The following is a 7,004-nucleotide window of genomic DNA, read 5'->3' as shown; positions in this document are numbered from 1 at the left end:
AGATGTGATACAGCCTCACAGCACGTGCACAACAAACTCTATGGTGTAAATCTAGAGCAAGAGAAGGTTTTACTGTGGCCCTTGTTCAAGTCAGGAACCTCCCAGAATGAATCACTTAATAAATCAATCTGTTTGGATAGTACCCTGTTTAATCTGAGTATTTATGTGACCAGCCCTAAGATGTAAAATAGAAAGTGAACTTTCTGTCTCAGCCATGGCCAGGCACGCCCAGACAGCCCAAGGTGTTGGACAGGACACTGCACCAGGCTCAGCACAGGCCCAAGGGCTGGGCTGGAACAGGGGCTGAGGCTGAGACCCTCCTTAACCCTCTGATCTCTCTGCTCTGAAGGTCTCCTGACTTCAGAGCATCCCCTCTCCATCCTGGCACGAGTTAAAGGTTGAACAGCTGATTTTAGTCCAACTTCTGGCTTTGGTGGGTTCTGTAGGATCAGTCAGAACACTGATGACTGTTCCAGGGCAGAACTCAGCAGTGCTCTGTGTCACAGAGAGGGAACTGTGGGATGCAGGAGTTCTGTGCTGACTCAGGGAGGGGTAAATCTGTTTAACAAAAGTTAAATTGGAGCAGTCACACAAACCAGGAATTTTTCTCAGGATACAGAGAACAAAAATGGGCACCACTGCAGTTCCAGTGTAAATGGCAGAGAAAGGTGTGTGAGAGGTCCTGACCCAACAGGGGCAAACATCCCCCTCATCCCACCCCCCAAAGCAGCTGTTCCCAATAACAGGGACTGGGCTGGGGGGAGTGGATGTTCAGGAGCAAAAGTACAAAGGAAAACTTGTTGCGAGATCTGATTTCTGACACAGGGAGGGAATATTTTCTCCTTGTCTCCCTCTCAACACTTTATTGCTTTCTCTCCACAGAGCAGGGAAGAGCATCATGTCAGTTCTGAAGTTTGAACCAATGTGACTGAAACTGAAGCCGTGGTGATGCTTCTTTAATTAAAGCATTTCTCACAAGGGCTTTGAGATGCAGGAGAAAAATAATAAGGTAGAGGGATTTAATTTTATGCAAGTTCTTCATTGAATTGCAGATCTATCCAATCTGGTTTAAATCAGTGGAGCAGAGGAGCCTGAGCCAGCAGCCAGGCTCTGCTCTCACATGCTAATGAATACCCCACAGAGCAGCCCCAGAGCCAAGGGGAGGCCAGAAAATTATATTGCTTTTATTATTTAGAAACATTCCACGACACAATGTAATGCAATATCATCTCAGCAGAACAGCCATGCCTTGGGAGGCTCAGCAGTTATATCACAATGTCTGCCCAAGTACTTACATAAGTTAAGAACCACAAGGCTGGTTCTGTAAAGCCTTTAAAGGCTCCATTTCCTTCTGAGATATTGGCTCTGGCAGAAGGTACAGCAAAAGAGCATCACAGTTCATGTACTGGGCACTTTTCTCCTGTACTAGAACTAAACATTGGCAAGATATTACTAAAGAACACCTTTAAGAGATGGAAGCAAACTATGTGTAGTGGGAAAAAAGAATCTTAGAAGATTTCCTACCTTTCTAAATTTTCAAGACATGATCATTACAACAAGAAAATAATTTCCAATCCGCTTTTACATAGGTGGTTTTTTTTACAGGATTCCACAACACTTCCACTAACTCTCTTGGTCGTATCTATTGGAGAAGTCCTATTTTTAAGATCTCATATCTGTGATCACTGAAGTGAATTCTGATGTATAATATTGGTGCTGGATCAGAAAAAGACTTTTGTGCCAGTTAATCCACTGGCATTGTCAGCAGTGTGAATAATGTTTTTCAAGCTCCTCTGTGTGTCTCAGTTTGTCAAACAGGCACAGTCCCAGTTCAGGGGTGGGTTTGGTGCCCCAGAACTGTTCAGTGGGAATTCTGGAAGTTCCAGAGCAGTTCCACTCTGCACTCCTGCGAGGAGTGACAAACAACATCTGCAGGGGAACAGCAGGAAAATGAGCCCAACAGAATGTAATTAGTGCCTGGAACCCGGCCAAGGCCTTCAAACAGCAACAGGACAGTGAGAAAATCCTGGAGCAAAACCTGAAGTCAAGCAACACCTGGAGTGCTCTTTGCTGGGCAGGGACAATATCAAAGGCTGAGGATGCAGCAGAGCCAGAACCTTCCCCAGGCTGGGATTCCAACCCCACACACAGAGGATCTGCCTGCAGGAGGTGGCAAAGCACCTCCAGCCCTTCCTCAAGCATGAAGGGGAAGAAAAGCAGCTTCTGGCCAAGACTATTAAAACATATTGGCCTGTGGCTGGTGACCTCTGCTCCAGGAAGGGCAGAGAAAGGAGTTGGTAAAAACTGTCATCAAGTGTATGATAATTGGAGTAAGTTTTTCTTGATCTATTAGATTTTATTACACTTTCCAGAAGAGATGCAATAACCACAGAAATTGATTCTGGATTTATTCACTATGATTAAATCAAATATTTGTTTTCTTAAGCTGCAGATTATGTCTGCAGAATCAAAACCTAAGAACCACATGGGATGTTCTGAAAACTAAACAGCTCACAGGAGGACCTGTGCTCTAACAGAAAACCCCCATGCGCTGCCCAAGTTGGAGCTGGGCTTGGTGACATAACAATCTTTGTGTTCAGATTAATTAGAATTTGGTTCTAGAACCAGCCTATTATCTTCCCTTTTCCCACTGCCCCTTCCCTAGAACACAAACACCCCAGATGTTGCTGTTGTGGGGAAGTGGAGAGGCTGAAGGATGGGGGTGAGTGAGTAAAGGCACAGTTCAGGTGCTCTCTGGTTTTAGGGCAGCTCTGAAATGCACCTGCTGAATTTTCCAGGGTGGCCCTTTCCCCTGCCTGGAGCTGCTCTCTGTACAAGGAAGATAACGAGGCTTGTTTGCTGGAGAAAGCAAAAGATAAAAATAACCTGTGTCAGTAACTGATGTGTACAAAATGTTGTGTCCTCTTTAGATAACTGTTGTATGAATCCAGAAAGTGAAGGTGGAAAAGTGAAATCTATACTTGGGTTTGGATTTACTAAGAGACAAAAGCATGAGGCTCCTAAATGTAATTGAATTTTGCCTTCTGAACCTTTTATCTTTAGACCTTCTGAAAAAAACAAACAAAACTCAGTGAAAAATATGGTAAAACCAAAAAGCTTAAATTTTCATAACACTAGCCTGGAAGGGTCCATCCTGATTCATTACCAGGGCTCAGGAAATGCTCACTCTGTGAGGGAATGTGGAGCATCCTCTTGTTGGGGCACTGGTGGAATCTCAGTTGGTTTGATAACAAATCATGGCTGGTGGCAGCTTGGAGATCCCAATTTATGTGCAGTATTTTGGGGGGATGGATGTGGCTGTAAGCCTGTAAGACAGGTCCCAAAAAACTGATTGTGGTGTCTTTGCCAGAGCGCTGGGCAGCTCTGCAATGCTACAGGAAAGTGGAAGGGGAAAAGGAAAGGCTACTAGAAAAGAGAAATAAAACTGCTGACCCAGGAATTTCAGCAAGAACCACAATTATCAGTTCTAAAATAATCTCTCTTCAAGTAATTTCTGTGAAATTTTTTGGCCTGAGAGAAACTGTGTTATATAATACACTCACACTCCAGGTGTGTCTATGTTATATAAGTTTATTGCTTATTGCTTGCCTTCTGTTTTCCCTCATTTAGATTTCCAATCATCCAGCTCCCCTAAATTAGAACAGTGACTCTATAATTCTCTAATCTGTAGGCAAGCCAACATCAGGACAAGCAGCTAAGGATCATGCTCTGCTGGTTCTCAGAATAGCAAAGAAAATGCAGGAAAGCTTTGAAGGGGCTTTGAACATCAGAAAAATCTTTGGCAATACCTGAAGCCCACAGAATTTCTGAGTTATGTGAACCTAAAGCAGAAGAGAAGAGGAGACAAAGTGAACTGAAGAGCTGAAGGATTAAAAATAGCCTCAGAGATTAGAGCTGCTCAGAGGTTACAGGCCCATGAAACATCCCACAGGAGGGTTTGTGGGGAACAGGAGCATGTTTCTGATTTACAGGCAGCAGCACAAGCAGAACATCCTTGTGCCACCCTGATGAGACACCCCAAGGAACACCCAACACATTTCCCTCAGGGGCAAGGGAAGAGCACTGATAACCCAGCAAACTGTCTTTAAATCCCTGTAATCCCTGTGTTTTCCACTGCCTGCTCACACACAATGTCCTTGCTGTTCCAGAGCCAGTGGAACCCTTCCCACTCCTGACCCAGGGCCAGGCTCCCAGTGCCAATGGACTGAGTGGGCAAGTGTGCCATGAGGGCCAGCAAGGCAGACAGGCTCCCAAACAGGGCAGCAGAGCTGCATGCCAGCTCCCTAATTGGGGAGTTGGTGTCTGCTGGGAAGCCAGCTGCCTTCCCAGCCTTCCAGATGGAAATGAGAATGGAAAAGACAGTAGACAATGAAGGGTACATGAAAATCAAATTAAATAAACACTATTTGCACTACAATTGTGATCTGTTCTGACTGGCCTTCTTTTAGGAAAAGCACTTCAGGGATTTCCTTTTTCTGCATGTGGTAAAAGAGTTGGGTATAGAGGAAAATGATAAAGCAAAAAGCAAATTGGAGCAGCTGCCTTCAGTCTCCAAGTATGCAAGCACATAGAGCAGCTACAAGTGAACAGTTCAGGGGTTCCTTTCTGATTATTGCAGGTTGGGCTTCCAGGTGAATCTCATTTAACCCCCCAGTGTGCAGGAACTCCCTGCCTGTGTTCCCTTCCCCTGTTCCCCTGCAGGCAGCGATGCCCAAACCCTCCTCGCCCCAATCAATGAGAACAAGAGAGAAGAGCTTTGGAGCCCAGCAGAGGGGAGGTAATTTCTGACTCCCCCAGCACTCAGCTGATGCTGAGATGAGATGAACCCTTCTCTGACCCAGCCTCCTGCCCAGCAGAGCACCAGGGAGAGCTCCCCTGGCTCATGGGTGTCAGTGCTGGGATAGTTATTTCTGTGTGGAATTATTGATCCTTAATTACATAATAAACCATTTTCAACAGTGTCAGATGAATGCAAAATTAACACTTGTGCCTCTGTTCTAGCACGTGGTTATGACCATTAAGCCACAGCTGAAAATGTCTGCAGAAGTTTCCTGGGCTCATTGCTGAGCTACAAGTCACTGCAACTCCAGCACTGGAAAGTCCATCCAAGCCATCAGACAATCCTGCCAATGCTCTGGATTTGACCTCTGCCACCAGAGAGTTCAGAAAACACACTTCCACTGTGAAATCAGTGCCTAAGTATGATCAGAGCCAGTTCAGGTGATACCACACAGTAATTTTAGATTTATAAAAAAAAAAATAAAAAATACACATTTTATTGCAGAGAACAGAGGGGAGCACAGATGTGATCTAAACAAATAGGAATGTGAACAACTAGAAGTGATGGGAATTCTCACCTCCTTCCCGAGCTACAAATATTTTGCAGAGGTGCAAAATTAGTTTTTAGGTCCTACAGATATTTTGCTCCACCAGAAACAGTCCCACCAGATTTTACTGCCCATAAAAGTATCTGACTGTATATTTCCATATAACTGTATGTATAAAAAATATAATATATAAATATAACCTTATAAAAACAAATATAGTCATATATAAATAAATATAACTGAATATTTCCACATTCATGCCCATATCCGTATGAAATAGTCAACTCATTTCAGGTAGAACAATAATCAGGTAATGTGTATTTTACAGAAACAAACTTTAAACCCTTTATTATTAATTTAGCAACTTAAGTAATTCAGTGCTCAGGATTAGAACAGAACAGTGTATTTTCCAGAGGTTCTAAGCCTACAAAGTGCAATGCACAAATCACAAACTGATGGATTTACGAAAGGGATCAGATTCAGAGAAAATATTTTGAAAGGTTCTGTGGTATAATGAAAAAAAATGTAGTAAACCTAAAAAGTCCACTCGATTACCAAAGCAACATTTGTCCAGCTTTATTCAGCAGTGCTTTAGGAATTTCCTGTGCTGATTATCTGCTGCTCCTGCACTGAACTCCTCAACCATCACATGGGAGAGGGAGGACAGTGGCATCCTGGGGTTATCTTTTAAAATAACAAAAGGATGTTGATAAATACAGAGTGCTACAGCTCTACAGTCCTAATGCCTCCTCAGGAGGTATTTTCATAAAATCCTGGTTAGGTAGTGACTGCCTTCCAAACAAAGGCCAGTTAAAATAATCGAGTCCTTCAGAGCACTGTCCATTATTTCCCTCCTGGCAGGAGCTCAGCCTCCCTGTGCTATTTGTCTTTACTGTAATGGCAGATACAGCTTTTAAATTTCCTAGTGATGCAAAAAATTAACTGCCAGCCCAGGAAAACTGAATGGACTTTGCAGAATCATCCTTTAAATCTTCTGGGGTGTTTTCTTAACACCCATGGCAGCAGCAACAAGCCCAGGTCCCTGAATTCTGCCATAACTCAATCAAACAGTTTTCTTACTCCCTTTCTGTTGCTGACATCTGGGGCCTTTCCACAGGGATTTCTGTCAGTAAAATGAGCTGTGACCCGGGTTCACAACTGATGGGAACTAATTTGACTGTGCTCCACAGTGGGGGAAGTTAGTGCAGCCCAGCTGACCCTGCTCTCATCTGAGGCTTCCACCACCACACATTTGCATTTAGAAATTACTCATCAAGTCAAATTCCAAACACTTTCATATCCTCTCCAATCATGGACACCATAAGGAGTGCATGTTCTTTGGCCTTTCAAATGTAATTATTAGCCAGAAAAATACTCAACTAAATGAATCTCTTCCTCTTGCCATCTTTTCTATTTTCTAGGTCTGCTTTACAATACTTCCCTCCCTACTTTGTGTTCCAGAATTCACCTTCTTGTTACTGTAACTGAATTTAAATAGTTGATTTTAATATTTGATAAACTTACTATAAAAATAAAGCTATTTTTTCCTTTTGATAGCATGGTATATAATCCAGTACCTTAAAACATCAGGCATACAGTGATGACCTTATCCTTTACTCTTAAGCAGGATCTGGCCTTAGAGTTTGTGCAAGTGAG

At 43.3% G+C, this 7,004-nt stretch overlaps 1 long non-coding RNA gene across 1 annotated transcript; it reads left to right on the top strand.

The window, feature by feature from the left end:
* Positions 1 to 518: 518 nt before the first annotated feature.
* Positions 519 to 4,142, top strand: LOC108641116. The gene is made up of 3 exons (XR_001921768.2): positions 519 to 668; positions 883 to 1,009; positions 3,692 to 4,142. It is a non-coding gene; the product is annotated as an uncharacterized LOC108641116 (long non-coding RNA).
* Positions 4,143 to 7,004: the final 2,862 nt, after the last annotated feature.

The sequence above is a fragment of the Manacus vitellinus genome, unplaced genomic scaffold (assembly GCF_001715985.3).
Source record: "Manacus vitellinus isolate BGI_N305 unplaced genomic scaffold, ASM171598v3 scaffold_51_pilon, whole genome shotgun sequence".
Taxonomy (NCBI): Eukaryota; Metazoa; Chordata; class Aves; order Passeriformes; family Pipridae; genus Manacus; species Manacus vitellinus.
Note: the sequence above shows the minus strand (reverse complement) of the source record. Positions and strands in the feature narration are given on the sequence as shown.